At 40.3% G+C, this 18,862-nt stretch overlaps 1 protein-coding gene across 1 annotated transcript in view; it reads right to left on the minus strand.

Moving 5' to 3' along the window:
• GRIK2 (glutamate ionotropic receptor kainate type subunit 2) overlaps positions 1–18,049 on the minus strand; it is a 627,159-nt gene extending 609,110 nt beyond the window's left edge. Inside the window, exon 1 of the mRNA XM_075268133.1 lies at positions 17,943–18,049. The gene's annotated coding sequence lies outside the window, so the exon portion shown is untranslated. The remainder of the gene's footprint in view (positions 1–17,942) is intronic.
• Positions 18,050–18,862: the final 813 nt, after the last annotated feature.

Below are 18,862 nucleotides of genomic sequence, written 5' to 3' on the forward strand. Positions count from 1 at the left end.
GCAGCAGTTCTTCCTGTCATGTATCATCTTTGCTGGCTAACAGGTAAAGCTTAGGCATTGCTAGCAGCAGCCATTCCTTTCATATATTATCTCCTGTGGAATATCTTGAACTCCATTAGCATGAGTCATTATTCTCATTCATCATCTTTTCTACCAACAATCATATCTTGAGCAACCCTAGCAGCAGTCATTCTTTTTACTTACTTGCATCACTGGCAAAAGGCATATCTTGGTCAGCACTGGCAGCAGCTATTCTCATGAAAGTATTTCATTGGCAATGTGCCAGAAGTAGTCATTCCTCTCCTGTACATGCACTCCTGGCAAAGAGAACCTTGGGCAACGATAGCAGCAGCCATTACTCTCATGCACATGCATTCCTGGCAACAAGCATTACTTGGGTACCTGCAGTAACAGTAGCAGCCATTCCCCTCATGCATCATTTCCTGGCAGCTCATTCCAGACAGCAGCACATCTGGGGCACCATGAGCAGCAGAGTAGCAGCCATTCCCCACATGCACCCCTTGCAATCATCATACAATGTCCATCACTAGCAGCAGCTATGTAAATGCACCAATATGCAACAAAGCATAGCATGTGCATCACTAGCAACAGTTATTCATCTTATGTAAATGCCCCATTATGCAACAAGCATACCATGTGCACTACTAGCAGTAGCTATTCCTCTTATATAAATACCACCCTATACAACAGGTATAGCACATGCACCACTAGCAAGTTATTCATCTTATATAAATACCACTCTATACAAGAAGCATACCACGTGCACCATTAGTAGCAGCTATTTCCCACATGAAGTACTGGCAATGCGCATATCTTGGTCAACAAGAGCTGCAGCTATCCCTATTATACACATGGACCCATTGCAGCCAGAATACCAGGGGTATCACTAACAATTATTACCTTTATGTGCCATCTTTTCTGGCAAAAAGCATATATTGGGCACAACTAACCATAATCATTTCTCACATGCATCATCTCTCTTGTCAAAAAACATATCTTGGGTACCACAAGCAGCATTCACTTGCCTCATACAATGCAATGCTTGCCATAAGCATAACCGATGTAGTATTAGAAGAAATTATTCCCCATATATGCATGCTCCATTACCAATGTCTTTGGCACTACTAGCAGTACTTATTCCTTTCATGCATCAATCCCCTGGCATTACGCGAATCTTGGGCATCACTAGCAGCAGTCATTCCTCTCATGCATCAACCTCATAGCAGCAAGCATAGTGCAGACAGCATTATTGGCAGTCACCCCTCTCATGCACTTGCACCCCTTGCAATAAGTATATTTGGGCATCAGTAGCAGCAGTCGTCATTCCTCTCATGTATCATCTTCTTACCAAAAAGCATATATTTAGCATGAATAGCAGCAGCCATTCCTCTAACGCACATGCACCATTGGCAATGTATACCTTCAGCACCTTTTGCAATAGACATTTCTGTAATGCATTATCCCCATGGCAATAAGCATATCTTGGACAATACTAGCAGCAGTCATTCTTTTATGCACATGTACCCTAACAGTCATGTTAAAAAAATGTTAAAATTCATTGTTACCTTGACGATTATTTGATCACCATGAAAAGTATTTATCATGAATTTTGATACCATATAATGTCCACTTCTTATACCAGTTATGTCTTAATTATCAGAGGCATAACTTGGACTTCCTGTATAAAATACATAACACAGCCAATACTTATATATTATCTATAATAGTGATGTCGTATTATGTTGTAGAGAGGCCTTTGGCCATACCTCCCAACTTTTGAAGAACCGAAATAGGGACAAAATGTGCAAATTTAGCCCCGCCCACTTTTGCATTGACTCCGCACACTCGTTAATTTTTCATGTGCCCGCACACAGTATAATCCTCCTACAGTCACCCGTAAATTATATGTCCCCCCTCTATCTCTCCCCCAGTTTCATATACACCCTTCATCTGCCCCCAGTTTCATATCCCCCTTCCATCTCTGCCTCCAAATTCATGTCCCCAGATCTCTGCCCCCAGTTTCATGTCCCCTCCATCTCTGCCCCCAGATTCATGTCCCTCCATCTCTGCCCCCAGATTCTTGTCCCCCCTCTCTGCCCCCAGATTCATGTCCCCCCTCCATCTCTGCCCCCAGATTCATGTCCCCCATCTCTGCCCCCAGATTCATGTCCCCCCATCTCTGCCCTCAGATTCATGTCCCCATCTCTGCCCCCAGATTCATGTCCCCTCCATCTCTGCCCCCAGATTCATGTCCCTCCATCTCTGCCCCCAGATTCATGTCCCCCATCTCTGCCCCCAGATTCATGTCTCCACATCTCTGCACCCAGATTCATGTCCTCTCCATCTCTGCCCCCAGATTCATGTCCCCCATCTCTGCCCCCAGATTCATGTCCCCCATCTCTGCCCCCAGATTCATGTCCCCCCTCTCTGCCCCCAGATTCATGTCTCCACATCTCTGCCCCCAGATTCATGTCCTCTCCATCTCTGCCCCCAGATTCATGTCCCCACATCTCTGCCCCCAGATTCATGTCCCCCCATCTCTGCCCCCAGATTCATGTCCCCACATCTCTGCCCCCAGATTCATGTCCCCCCATCTCTGCCCTCAGATTCATGTCCCCCCATCTCTGCCCCCAGATTCATGTCCCCCCATCTCTGCCCCCAGATTCATGTCCCTCCATCTCTGCCCCCAGATTCATGTCCCCCATCTCTGCCCCCAGATTCATGTCTCCACATCTCTGCCCCCAGATTCATGTCCTCTCCATCTCTGCCCCCAGATTCATGTCCCCCATCTCTGCCCCAGATTCATGTCCCTCCTCTCTGCCCCCAGATTCATGTCTCCACATCTCTGCCCCCAGATTCATGTCCTCTCCATCTCTGCCCCCAGATTCATGTCCCCATCTCTGCCCCAGATTCATGTCCCCCCATCTCTGCCCCCAGATTCATGTCTCCACATCTCTCCCCCAGATTCATGTCCCCCATCTCTGCCCCCAGATTCATGTCCCCCATTTCTGCCCCCAGATTCATGTCTCCACATCTCTGCCCCCAGATTCATGTCCTCTCCATCTCTGCCCCCAGATTCAAGTCCTCTCCATCTCTGCCCCCAGATTCATGTCCCCACATCTCTGCCCCAAGTGTCATGCCGTCCTCTCCATCTCTGCCCCCAGTGTCATGCCGTCCTCTCCACCTCTGCCCCCAGTGTCATGCCATCCTCTCCATCTCTGCCCCCAGTGTCATGCCGTCCTCTCCATCTCTGCCCCCAGTGTCATGCCGTCCTCTCCATCTCTGACCCCAGTGTCATGCCGTCCCCTCCTTCATCTGCTCCCAGTGTCATGCCATCCTCTCCTTCTCTGCCCCCAGTGTCATGCCGTCCTCTCCATCTTTGCCCCCAGTGTCATACCGTCCTCTCCATCTCTGCCTCAGTGTCATGCCGTCCTCTCCTTCATCTGCCCGCAGTTTCATGTTCCACCTCCACATTACACTTACCTTCTCCTCCGCTCCATCGCTGCTCTCTGCGCTCCTCTCTCGCTGACACATATGCGGCTGAAGCGAGGAGCTGACCTGACATCACATCGCGTCTACAAGCCAGTAGCCGGCAGCAGCGGCAAAGCGAGGAGCTGACACAGGTCAGTTACTCGCTTCAGCCGCATATGTGTCAGCGAGAGAGGCGCGCAGCGGCGAAGCGAGGAGCTGACCTGTGTCAGCTCCTTGCTTCAGCTGCATATGTGTCAGCGAGAGAGGCGCGCAGCGGCGAAACGAGGAGCTGACCACACCCTTCATAGACCCTTCATTTGCCCCATGAATATGTTATGGAAATTGAAAATGCATATAAAGATGAGATAAGTAGCATTTTTTTCTTTCACAGTTTACAATGCAGAATCATGGTTGACGTGTGGAGTATGAGGATAATAGAACAATTTCAACCTGAAGGATGAATCTTTCAATCCATTATTAAGTCAATGATCTAAAGAAAACCCTACATGGCCTCCCTCAATGAATCTATTGTTGACTCTTCATCCTTTATTTATGCCATAGAGACCATTTAAACTAGGGTCACATCTTCCCCAGGCTCCCATCTGACCCAAAAAACGGAGAGCCAGATTGATAAAACCGCGGTTAGATGCAGACATTGGCAAAGCCATTGACTGTAATGAGGTCCGCTGGGTGTCCACCATTTTCGCATTGAAAGCTGTACATAGAGTAGTCCTCCATGAAGGGCTTTTATCTCCACCGATTTTTGGCAGTTTCTGCGGTAGAATCTCCAACCGAGTCTCCAATCTAGCCTTAGGGTCCATTCACACGGAGTAACGTGCCGCGTGACCTGGCACGTATACGGCGTATGAGATTTTGAGCGCTGTAAAAGCTTCCATTGATTTCAATGGGAGCCTGGATCGAATACGCCGCGTTATTTTGCGGCCGTGACTTTGCAGCTCCATGTGAATGGGCCCTTACATGGTAAATCAGAGAAACATCATTGTCCTTGACAGTTACCTAGATCTGTTAATCAGGCAAGTGAGGTGCCAAGATATAAATGGATATCCTTTCACCATTTGTAAAATTGTGAAGAAAAATAAGGGAAGTGCCTTTAGCATTTGTGCAAGGACATAATTCTCCCTTTTGGGATACTCAATCCAAGATCAGAAGATTCCACATTGAAAATATTTTGTGTGTATCTTCCACCTTGTACAATAAACTCAATTTCCCAAGATTTGCTGAGCTTTGTAACATTTTTATTCCAACCATTTTTTCAGAGAATACCATCTACAGATGCCTTTCCAAATTTATTTTCCGGCAATTGAAATTGCCTGGCTTGAAGACAACAAAAAGATGAGAAACTAACTTTTAACCTTGCTGACATCGTTGACTGGATATGTGAGAGTCTGGGACACTGTACCAAATACTAAACATACATAGTAATAGATTTGTACCTCTACCACCAGGTAGTTACTAACATTATTTTCTGCGTAGTTTTATTACTGAATTTCTCCATGGTGGGACTATTAAAGGATTATCTTATCTTATTATTCATTATTCGGTCATCAAAAATTAGAAAGTGTTACTTGAGGAGTTATCTTGTACGTTAGTTGTCTACTTACTTGGTACCATTTCATCGCGTACACAGAGTAAATAGAATGTTTTTATGAAATATTTAAACAATAATTAAATAAAATATTGCTATTAATAAGAATCTGTTGTGTAAGTTGATTGGTTTGTGTTGATTTTTCTTGCATGTTTTGATAATGGGAATATAATTCTATGTAACCAACGGAGAAAGAATGGGTTTGTGAAATATCTGTGACAGGTTATGCAGTCATAACCCTGATGAAGCAATGATGATAATGAAATATTCTAGGTACAGACAAGTTGTCAACAGATGTCCATGTGATATAGTCCATATCCTACACTTGTAACTATACAGGGTGCAACGTATACAATGTTTTAATCCCTTAAAAAGACAGTAAACTTTGAAAACCAAGCATAAAAACTTAAAATATGTATGATATAGTTCATCTATAGTTATATCAGCAGGGCTAACTGTTAAATTGCAGCTCTGAACAGTTTAGCCGAATTCTTGCAGGCATAAATTGGGCAGACAATGCTTCCTGCCACTGTGTATTAAAATTACTGTCTGGAAACAAGGTAGAAGCACAATCAGAATATCACAGGAAGATTGGGAAGGGCAGGGCATATCATGTATGGGGCAGGGCTTGGTCTAATGCTGTAATGAAGTGCAATTGAGTCTAATAGAGACAGTGCAGCTTCTAAGCATGAATAACAGCAGGAAGAGGGGAGGATTACATGCATACCTCTCAACTTTCAAAGACAGAAAGATATGCAGTGCATAATTGGTGCTAAGGAAAATTTAGCTTCACCCACTTCTAAACTGACTTTGCCCATTCCCATCCATTTCTCTTTGTGCTAACCAAATTATAATTTTCTCCTCAAATTGACCCCACAGTATAAAGCCTCTCTCCTATTGCACCCAAAGTCCCCCTTCAGCTTCTCAGTTTAATATCCTCCTCCAGTTGCCCTCAGTTTATCCTCCCCTTCTAGTTGCCCCCAGTTTAATTTCCTCTTCCAGTTGACCCCATTTTGCTGACCTCCTCCATAAAAAATATTGCTACTCACTTTTCTTCGCTCCCCTGCTGTGCATTACCTATGCTGTATGTTACCTATGTAGTACGTTACCCAGATTTCTCAGAATCATGAAAGGAAAATGCTCAGCAGTTTCCAAAGATTATTTCCCTATGTTATGTTACTACATGGCTAAACATATTTGACATTCAGACCTTTGGAAAGCTATGTAATGGTCATTGATGTAGTATGCATTGATGTAAGTGACCATCTGCTTCCACCCCAAGTGTGAGAAGGAGTGCTATCGCAAGTCCTTCCTTCCAACCGTGATCAGGCTGTATAATCTACATCAGACAAAGCGAAGATCACTCCGCACAGAAAACTAATGATTATGATTATGAAGTCTTCCTTCTCTCTTCTTCTGTTCCTTAGCTGCTATGGACTCCTAGTATATCTTCTCTTCTCAGCATATGTGTGCCTACGTCTGTATTATATTACTGTATATTATCCTGTACCTGTATTACTATGCTGCTGTAACATGCTGAAATTTCCCCACTGTGGGACTATTAAAGGATTATCTTATTTTATGCTCACTGTTACCCAATGCTACATGTTCATAAACTATGTCACCCTGATTTTATATGTTGGGTACACTCCAGGTATCTGAAACACAATGTATATATTTTATATGACCATTATGTCCATCAAATCATCATAAAAGTTGTTACCTCGCTGTCCCAGGCTACAGAATGCCAGATCTGCCAGAATATGCATTGATAAATTTGAAACCTTAAAACTGTAGAATAACTAGATAGATTTACTCCTTGGAATCCTAGAAAAGCTGGGGAAGAAACCCTGTGAAGCTGCAGTGAAAGATAGCCAAATTTGCCTTTCAAGGTCCCAAGAAAGTCTTGTAATGACCCAAGTGGAAACATAATATAGATAGCTTAATAATATATAATATGTTCTAATATAGTTGACAGAGATATTTCAGGGCCCTTTATTTGTAGGGCAAGTTTTACTTTTTATTGATAACAATGTTTACTATGTATGAATTTTTGATCACTTTTTATTTTTGGGGGAAATGCAAAGTGACCAAAATACGTTAATTTGTGAATTGCAGTATATATTACGGGCAGCATGGTGGCTCAAGATGGGCAGAACGGTGGTTCAGTGGTTAGCACTGTAGCCTTCCAGTGCTGGAGTCCTAGGTTCAAATCCTGCCAAGGGCAACATCTGCAAGGCTTCTGTGTCTGTGGCATTACAGCACAGTACCATTACAGCGCTGAGTGTTAACTATACGCTCAGTGTGACATAATAGTACCGTGCAGAGAGGGTTTAATTCACATCCTCACTCTCAAATTGTGCTACATGTTTAAAAAATATGTATTTATTATCTTTACACAGCACAATATATGAGTAAGGGGCAACTGCAGCAGTACAAATCTCTTCATACATAGGAACTAGATTTACTAATAGTAAATAGGCAGCCTGAAAATTTCCCAGATTTATAACAGTGATTGCTGATGCATGATGAATTAGGTGTATCTTGACTATCTCATACAAATTATGAGGCACCATGGTAGAGAAGAAAAGATCTGGGCTTTTGTAGCCAAAAGACATGTAAAATCGACCATGAACCCCTTTGCATATCAAAATATTATCAAGTCAAATGTAAGGACAATCCACACATTGCAGAAAAATACCTGCTGCAGAAATTCTGCGATTTCCAAAACCTTTGTGGTTTTAGAAATCGCAGCAGGTCAATTAAACTTACAGAAATACCAGCGGTTTCCCCATAGGTATAATTGAAGCAGAAAGTCTGCAAAGGAACCTCTGTGGTCTGTATGTGAAAGGCTCTGCATGAAGAACTGCAATGTGGTTGTGCCACTGTTTCCCGCAATGCTTTTTTGCTGTGGCCCGCTACACTGGTCGTAGCCTTACACAAAAATTTCCCAAACCCATTCATTCCATTTCAGTTCTTAAAGGGGCTTTAATAGCCTGTTTAATAGAAACCTCTCATAAATTACTCCATTTTCAAAACTGTACCACTCAAATAATTCAAAATCACATTTGGGAAGTTTGTTAAACCTTTATGCATTTTATGGGAATTAAAATAATAAGATGACATATTTTTCAATAGTGCATTCATTCAAAAATTACACATTCACAAAAGATTAAAAGAGAGAATCCATCTCACATTTTGTTATGCAATTTCTCCTGAACACGGAAATATCCCACATGTGAATGTAAACTGCTGTTTGGGCACACGGTAAGGAGCTGAAGGGAAGCAGTGCTCCAGGGCATTTCAAGAGTAGATTTTCCTATACTAGCTTTAAGGTGCCATGTCTCATTTGTAAAGTAACAGTACAGTGGAAACCCCCCAAAAGTGACCCCATATTGAAAACTACAGCCCTCAAGAAATTTATAAAGTGATATAGCGAGTCTTTTGGGACATTAGGACATTAAATTGAGCAATTACTAAAACAGGGGATAAAGGAGAAACTTTTCACTGGATAAAGGAAAAAAAGCCCCCCACAGTTTGTTACAGAATTTCTCCTAAATACAGCAATACCCCATATATGGTTGCTGTAGGGGTACATAGTGGGGCTCAGAATGGAAATTTTCAGAGTGCAATTTTTGCTAGAATGATTTTGGGTGTCACGTCAAGTATGCAGAGGCCCTAAAGTACCAGTACAATGTAAACCATCGAATATTGGCCCCATTTTAGAAACTACACCCTCACAGAATTTATCAAGGGGTATTATTATTATTTTGTGCTGAAGAGTGCTTCCCAAAAATTAATGTCTAAAGTGAAAATTTAAATTTTTAAAGAAATGTGCCATTACAGAGCATGATATACTGTGCCCAATTCATGTCAACAGAGACATGCACTCCTAAAACTTTTAAGTGGGCTATCCCCTGTGCAAAAAAAAGGTTGTATATGTGGGTGTAAACTGCAGGACTCAGAAGGGAAGAAGCACAGCGCTTTTTTTTTTTCTTTTGAAGTATAGATTTAGACCAGTGATTCTCAAGGCATGGTACACATATCCCACAGTACATGCCATGGAGAGAGCTCCCCCGCCCCTAATAGCAGTTTGTGGGGTTCACAACCCATCAACTACTATTATACTTTAGGGTTTCTTTAGACTGTCAGAGTATAATTAGCAGAACTGCAAGGGAAGCAAATAAACATAACAAGCAGTGTAACACATCTTCCATGGGCTTCGGTGCTGCTCCCTGTGCTATTTTAGCCTCCAGAGTTGACATCAGGGACTGTTTAAGCCAGTGATTTGGCCACATAATGTAAAGATGAATAATGTCACTATGCCACATGACCAACATGACCGCTGAGTCCACTGATGTCAACTCTGGGGGCTGGAAGAGTACAGGGAGCTGAACCAGAGCCCACTGGAGGTGATTAACACTGTGGGTTACGTTTATTCACCTCCACTAATTATACTTTGAAGGTGTGAAGAGACCCCAAAGTATTATAGTAGTTCATGGGTGAGAACCCCTAAAATTTCAGAAAATGCAGATTTGATTGAACCTGAAATTGTTAGAAAATCCCTATGTAGGGGTATTTTTTAAATGTTATTAATGTAGGAACCATTTTAGACATTACACTGGATGTAGGGGCCATATGGAACATTACACTGCATAGGGGCAAGTATGCGACATTATACTGTATGGGGAGCACTAAGGAACATTATACTATGTGAAGGGCCACTAGGGAACATTATACTATATGGAGGGCACTATGGGACATTATACTGCATGGAGGGATGATACTATATGGGACATTATACTGTGTGAGGGCTGCTATGGGACATTATTCTGTCACAGAGATCTTTGGTATGAAGTGAAGGAGGGAGCCATGTTTTTTTAAGTCTTGACCCATTTTTCCCTTAAAAAACCCTGGTGGTAAGTCATGATCGCAGCTTACTACTTGCTCCTTAAAAATCAGCGTGAGGGAACTTATTTTACAGCCGAAGGCCAATATATTACATGTAGGGACACTGTTGGGGCCATTATCTTACATGTGGGGCACTGAAGTGTGAGGGCCATTATACTTCATGTGGGAGCACTAAGGGATAATAAAAATGCAGAATTTAGATCTCACAATCTAGATCTGTGCAAAATCTCAGTTGTCTACACACACACACACACACACACACAACATACACCACACACAGACAACTGTGTATATGCAGTGTGAATGTCCTCTTTAGGCAATATTTTCTGGTTTTGGGCTCAATTAAGCTCCAGAACTCACTTTTGTGGACCTGAAACATAGACATTTACAATATCTATACAACTGTATGTCAGTATTTTGGAACCGTCAAAGGGTTATACATTTATATTTTACTTTATACATTGTTTTTATACTATCTGATTTCCAGGCTTACTGAATGATATGCAAAGAAATAGTTTGAAAAGTTGTTTGTGTCTTGTTCATTACTTACATTCATGTGGAGTGGGTTTCAGCACCATGGGCAGCGCTATTGTTTCACTACACATTCGCTATTGTTTCACTACACATTACATATTAAAAATATGAGACAAATCTGCTACGACATTAACCTTCTGCAATTTTTCTCATTGAAAATTTGCACTTTTTGTTCATTCATCCTTAGGTGTCAAAATGCTTCATGAAAATATCTAACCTTTCCAATCGCATCTACTACCTATAGTTTGTAGAATCATAACTGTGCCTTTCACAATCATCATCCTGTTTGAGCATATACCTAGTAATACATGAAGCAAGACAACTGAAAAGGACACATTGCACCATATGTTTACTTTATAAAACCCAGTGAACACAATCCTGGAACTTATCTGAAATGAGCTGGCGTGCACTGTGTTGATTTATTACACCACAGCATTAAAGGAACTGCTTTGAGAATAGAAAACATATTTCCCTTTTGCATTGCTGCATTCTTATCTTAATATTGATAGGATAGACTTTTGTTGAAGGCAGCTTTTATTACTTTTATATCCGAAACTCAACTATATTTGAGAATTATTGTAGTGACTTGTCTGTAAGGAAAATCCTTTCATTTAAATATTTGTGCTCCAGGGAACCAGTAAATCAATAATCAATCCATGTTTCTTAATAGTTCTTTTATTGTAATAGAAAACAATTCGATTTATGGGACAATATCTTCACAAACTACCACATGCAGTGCACACCACGTAGTGTAAGGTGAAAGTATTTGTAATATAATAGTCTACACTCAGCATCTCATTTTTTATATAAAGAAACTAAAAGGATTTTTTAGCCTTTGTATCTTTTGTAAGTTTTGATTTTTTTTACCAACTGAGTCTGATATTCATACACCAAGAAAGCAATTCTATTTTCTCATTCATATGGGTGTTTTCAGAAGTATTGCTCCAAGGGGCAAATTAATAGATTATTACTATTTTTATTATATTGCTGTTATTATTATTAATTATTATTATTATTATTATTATTATTATTATTATTATTATTATTATTATTATTATTATCATTAATTATTGTATTATAGCACTAACCAAAGATGTTATAACCCACCACACATATTGAGAGAATTTACTAATCTACTAAAATCTCTTTGCCTGGGTGCTGTGTAGACACTTTTTAGGTTACCCTAATTTTTACCAGATTTTCTAGGAAATCCTTTACCACTGCTGTTGTTGGGGACTGCATGTAACCAAGGATACAGTATAATATTTATCTTTAATAGAGTTAAATCCATTAACACAGCTAGAAAAATCAGTGAAAGGCTGCCCTTGCAAACCAGCCACTAGGTGGACACACAGAGGCACATATTGGATAGGCAAATTCTAACAGAAAACCATCCAATCATGTTGTTTTTAAAAGATGGTTATCCCATAACACATATCTAAATCCTCTACACTTCTTCTATTATATATTCCCAGATAATCAAAAATTAGAAGCATGATCTGGGATATACATTGCAAACTATTTAATCCTACATGTGATCTAAGCGCACGTTCACATGATGTAACGTCCCGGGTGATCTGGCACGTATATGGCGTGTGAGAGTTTGTGCGCCGTATACGCTCCCATTGATTTCAATCGGAGTTAGGATCATATACGCCGCGTTATTTTGTGGGTGCAAAATAACGTGGCGTATACGATCCTAACTCCCATTGAAATGAATGGGAGCTTTTACGGCGCGCAAACTCTCACACGCCGTATACGTGCCAGATCACCCAGCACGTTACATCGTGTGAATGCACCCTAAGAGAAAATATCTGAATTTAATAAGGTTACATGACTTTCCTGCTTTTACATTTTAAAAGGACTGGAGCCTTGTATATTCATTGGTGACTTTATGCTACTTTTTCCACTGTAAACAGACATTACGAACAGTTATTGAGAGATTAATTAGGCTTGAAAGGCAAATACTCGTCAATTAATTCAGCCTTTACTATTCAGAAGAGTGGTTATAAAATGGCTGCTGTTTATACTGCTAAAAGACTAGGACATGTAGAAATTCTCAAGTGTTACGACACATCACCACTAGCATTTTAAAGTATACTTTTGCAAAAAAGGAGCCTGTCAGATGCCAAATGCCCCCCAGACCAATAAAACTGCCTTGTAGGGCTCTTTAGTAGAAGCAGAAATACCTATATGGGTAGAAACTAATGAAGAGATGTAAAGATAATCATAATTTTATGGATATGCAGATCAGTCTGCTAGTGCACTGGGAGTGGAACCGATTTGCCAGGTTGGCCTACAAAGTTCTCGAATATTCTTCTGGAATGTCACCTTTTCTTCCACATAAAAATAGCATCTTTGCTTATGTCAGACAGATAACTGTATGATTGATTTTACATTCACATGTGAGATGTCAAGTTACGTTTCCTGGTGTACAGTTGCTACCACAGTTTCAGTCCTTCCATCGGTTTAATGGCCCACTCCTGGTTCTTCCAGTACAAATATTTAAACAGAGAAAAAAAAATTAATACTCGCCTTTCCTCATTTCTGTGTTATTTTCTGAGTCTACTCCTGGAGGCTTCAGAAAGCAATAGGTGTGATGTAAGTGACTTCATTATTTTGCGCTCACCACTCCCAAGATACCAGGAGCAGAGGCAAGTGCAAGTGCACAGTTTGTCACATGGTAAAAGACGCCCTGTGTTTCAAGGCTTTTCCAGAACCTTCAAAGGCAAAACCTAGTAAGCTATGATAGTGTAAGGAGGTAATATATTTAGGTAAATGTTGTATTCAGCATTCCCGATTGCAGATCCACATGCTACATTACAGAAGCAGAATTGGCGAATCTAGCAAGTTTTGACATGATTTTTTTTTTTAGCATGAAGGGAGAGTTATTATGGTACATTTAGTATTCAGAAGTCCCTATTACAACATTATCAAGTATGTTACCTAGTTTTCTTGGGACCATGGAAAGCAAATCTGTCATGGTATGTCACAATTATGTAAAAGTGGGTTTATGTGGGTGGATTTATATCCAGTAATCTCCATGGGCTATTTTACCCAGCTTTACCAGAATCCTTAAAGAAATATATGGAGTATGGGAATGGAGCAAGTAGGGGGTTTGTTAAGGTAGATTTAGCCCACATTACCCAGCTTTCCATGCACCCTAAATTACAAATCTGCATAACTTTACCACATACAATATTGAAGATTTGGGGCATGTTCACATGACATCATACCCAGCTTTTGCCGCAAATCAGGCTACTAACTCTACAATGTGTGAGTTGGGAATTAACAATTTTGACAGGGCTGGGGTCATCATTCCATTGTAGCTCCTCAACAATGTCATCCAGCTTTCCCAGGACTCATACCAGGTGTTCTACAGGGAGTTTTATCATTACCTGTCTAGGCAGTTTTGAGGTTCAGCAGCCTTGAAAACCTAAGTAACAACCACTGGCCATATTTAATACACACATTCTGTATACTATACTCCCAATACTATTTAGTACATATACAGTGGGGCAAAAAAGTATTTAGTCAGTCACCAATAGTGTAAGTTCCACCACTTAAAAAGATGAGAGGCGTCTGTAATTTACATCATAGGTAGACCTCAACTATGAGAGACAAAATGAGAAAACAAATCCAGAAAATCACATTGTCTGATTTTGTAAGAATTTATTTGCAAATTATGGTGGAAAATAAGTATTTGGTCACCTACAAGCAATCAAGATTTCTGGCTCTCACAGACCTGTAACTTCTTCTTTAAGAGTCTCCTCTTTCCTCCACTCATTACCTGTAGTAATGGCACCTGTTTAAACTTGTTATCAGTATAAAAAGACACCTGTGCACACCCTCAAACTCCACTATGGTGAAGACCAAAGAGCTGTCAAAGAACACCAGAAACAAAATTGTAGCCCTGCACCAGGCTGGAAAGACTGAATCTGCAATAGGAAACCAGCTTGGATTGAAGAAATCAACTGTGGGAGCAATAATTAGAAAATGGAAGACATACAAGACCACTGATAATCTCCCTCGCTCTGAGGCTCCACGCAAAATCTCACCCCGTGGGGTCAAAATGATCACAAGAATGGTGAGCAAAAATCCCAGAACAACGCGGGGGGACCTAGTGAATGAACTGCAGAGAGCTGGGACCAATGTAACAAAGCCTACCATCAGTAACACACTACGCCACCAGGGACTCAGATCCTGCAGTGCCAGACGTGTCCCACTGCTTAAGCCAGTACATGTCCGGGCCCGTCTGAAGTTTGCTAGAGAGCATTTGGATGATCCAGAAGAGTATTGGGAGAATGTCCTATGGTCTGATGAAACCAAACTGGAACTGTTTGGTAGAAACACAACTTTACGTGTTTGGAGGAAAAAGAATACTGAGTTGCATCCATCAAACACCATACCTACTGTAAAGCATGGGGGTGGAAACATCATGCTTTGGGGCTGTTTCTCTGCAAAGGGGCCAGGACGACTGATCCGGGTACATGAAAGAATGAATGGGGCCATGTATCGTGAGATTTTGAGTGCAAACCTCCTTCCATCAGCAAGGGCATTGAAGATGAAACATGGCTGGGTCTTTCAACATGACAATGATCCAAAGCACACCGCCAGGGCAACGAAGGAGTGACTTTGTAAGAAGCATTTCAAGGTCCTGGAGTGGCCTAGCCAGTCTCCAGATCTCAACCCTATAGAAAACCTTTGGAGGGAGTTGAAAGTCTGTGTTGCCAAGCGACAGCTCCAAAACATCACTGCTCTAGAGGAGATCTGCATGGAGGAATGGGCCAACATACCAACAACAGTGTGTGCCAACCTTGTGAAGACTTACAGAAAACGTTTGACCTCTGTCATTGCCAGCAAAGGATATATAACAAAGTATTGAGATGAAATTTTGTTACTGACCAAATACTTATTTTCCACCATAATTTGCAAATAAATTCTTACAAAATCAGACAATGTGATTTTCTGGATTTGTTTTCTCATTTTGTCTCTCGTAGTTGAGGTCTACCTATGATGTAAATTACAGACGCCTCTCATCTTTTTAAGTGGTGGGACTTGCACTATTGGTGACTGACTAAATACTTCTTTGCCCCACTGTATAAGGTATCAGCGCAATAGCGAAAAATTGCAGTTGTACCTAGAAAATGATCAATATCATCAGTATTAAGTTAAGGTCCCCAAGTAGCGGTATTGGAGATTGCAGCATTTTCAATGCGCATATTTTTCTGCAATGTGTGGATGGGATTCGCTAGATAAACTATTTCAGGCCATACTTCTTATCTGTGCAGGATATGGAAACTTCTGAATGAGAGTAATACTGAAACCATCTTGCAAATTCAGCACAATCCTGCTCATGAGTGTGTAAACCTCAGTTAGTTCTGATCAATACTGCTCTTTCGGATCAATAGTTACAGGCTACATACATATTATGTGGTGATCTGATGGACGACAAACAAAACACAGACGTATAAAAGCGATCATCAATATTACTTGTTTTATGATTTACTCTATCAAATAAGCAAGACTGATACAGTTTTTAAAGAACTATTTTTACCCTTCAGTAACAACCCTCACACAAAGCTTCCATTGGATGAAAATCTACTCCCTGGGTGTGATGTTAATGAGATACATTCATTCAGGGTGTATTTTATTCATAAGGTACTTATCACTTTTACTGCAGTGGCCAGACAGGGCCAAGACCCTTTAGATTACAGGCATTTTTATATTAACAACTTTTGCTACATTTTTTAACTAAATCACTATCTTTTCCATTGGCTATGTATGAATGAGGTCCAATGTTCTTACAGATGGTAGTCATCATTAGAATTAATATATAGAAATTATAACTTGCAGATTTGATATTGTGTCTACTAGCAGGGCTGTAACTTGAGGGGTTGCAGAGAATGCATTCACACCTATAAGCACTGGCATCAGTATTGAGATTGCAGCTTCCACCTGGCCCATAAGCCAAGGAGAGCCACAGATTACCCTAACCACACTAAGACTGATTAAACTCCTTAGCACCCGTAACCATTACTATCAAGAATTTGCTGTGGGGATGAGGTAGGGGGCCCCGGACATAAAATTGCATCGGGGCCCACAAGACCTTATGACTTTATTTATGCCACTGTCTACTAGTGGTGGTCTGCAGCAACAACATCATAGCCACTGCTGTACCTGCTCATAAAAAATAAATGTACAGTATATGAAACATACACTCATAAAATAATAGAAATGTATATGAAACATACAGCCTGGGTCAGCACATTGATAGAGTTGGAAAATGTCAATATTTTTCGGCAAATGATAATACTTATTAGCACAAGATGAGCACTATAATCAATAGTCAATGATGGTCGAAGAACATTAGTAACTGACATGTGGCTAATCCTGTTTCAAATGTCAAAATATCAAGTCAGCTTTCATCTCTTCTGGTTTTTCAAAGGCAGAGACACCTCAATCTCATTTACTGTAAGAAACTGGATTTCCCATGCTTCTTATTAGCTCACTGTACTCCTGATTTATGACCTCGCCTCTGCCACGTTGATGATTAATGACAGTTTAAGATGGTAATTAATGTTTTGCTGCTGAGAAATCTTAAATTCTAATTAAAGATCTGTCCCTGCCATGGATTTACTAGTCCAGCCACTTCCAGATCTCAGCTGTCCAAAGTAATACTGTAACTTTTAGGGTGAAATGGGGAAAACTCCAACGGGCAGTATGGTGAAATTTTATTACTGCACATGCCATACTCTGAAATAAACAATACTGATAGTAAAGAGTTAAAATAAGCCACTGAAATAACTACCAACCTATAGTAAAAAGACTTATGAAAAAGAGCAGTCAATATCACTCTTGCATATGTATATAAATCTATTCGGGATTTTGTCATCTTTGGTAACACTAGAGGTGAAGTAGAGATTGTGAAGCAGACATTTTTCTGAATTCTTTTCCATGTACTATTAAATCCTATAATAATCAGCATACCCCTAGCCTGAAATGGCTGATTACAGAGAACAATAGACTGCATGCACTTTCATATGGTAAGCAATATACAAAGCAATGCACTCATATATTATGAAGTTGGGAATACTAGAAACAGAGTATGGCTTCTAGCTGTCAGTGTAAATCACATTTAACACATTGCTGGCATTGTATATGCATTGCAGACATGGGAGGCCGGGCTGATCATATGGTAAGTGCATATCGTCACCTGTGCCATGCAAAGTCAAAATGACATGCTAAGTGATGTAGAAAAATAGGAGGAGTTCCTGAGGCTATTGTTACGTCCAGTAACTCCCTCCACCTTTGTTGTGTTAAGAAGGCAGCATTTCCAAGCTGAGTGTCATCAGCTAGTCTGTCTATATCTGAGCAACAGCCCTGTAGCAGCTCTTACCTTACAACAGTGTGGTCATTTCATGATGCTGAGTCTGGAAGTCAAGGAAGCCTGGCACATTAGCTGGGACCTAAGCTGATCACAGCACACTACATTGGAGAGGGAAAAAAAGGCTTTAGATGTGAATAGACAGGCACTCCCACTCCTGCAAGCGATTCCTAGCACATGGGAAGAAAAGGGGATGCTTTAAGAGTTTAATGTGGAACAATACAGAGAGAGCTGCAGCCTAGGCGAAAGCTACATCAGTGACCATGATCATGGCAAGCATGTCTTTATTATCTCTAAAGAGAATAGAAATAATATAGTATTATCTGAACCATACATAGAAATAGTGGATCTGCAATATATATATATATATATATATATATATATATATATATATATATATATCCACAGGCTATCTGTCTTTCTAATATATATATACTGAATGAATATATGTGTATATATATATATATATATATATATATATATATATATATATATATATATATATCCTGTGGATGTATAAATATGTTGTAGATCCTATATATATATATATATATATATATATATATATATATATATATATGAACACTCATATATGCATGACGATATTACATAGCTAGCCTGTAGATATACAAATATATAGAAGAAGACGTGTTTTCTGCTGATAAATAATCCTCAGCTCACTGTACAATTCAGTAACATCACACAGCTTTAATTTTACTAACATAACTTTTTAAGATGCAGAGGATAAACAGCTCTCATTATAATTATCGCTGTGTGTTATCACTGGATTCCTGGTAAGATGCATCCTGAGCAAATGGAGAAAGTTCCAGGGGAATAAAATGCACATCTTAGTCAAAATCACAACATCTTCCCAGAGGAATTTCAGAGAGTGCACTCAGGCATTGAAAATGTAATCAGGAGGCATGTGTTTG

The sequence above is a fragment of the Leptodactylus fuscus genome, chromosome 3, assembly GCF_031893055.1.
Source record: "Leptodactylus fuscus isolate aLepFus1 chromosome 3, aLepFus1.hap2, whole genome shotgun sequence".
In the NCBI taxonomy this organism is placed as follows: Eukaryota; Metazoa; Chordata; class Amphibia; order Anura; family Leptodactylidae; genus Leptodactylus; species Leptodactylus fuscus.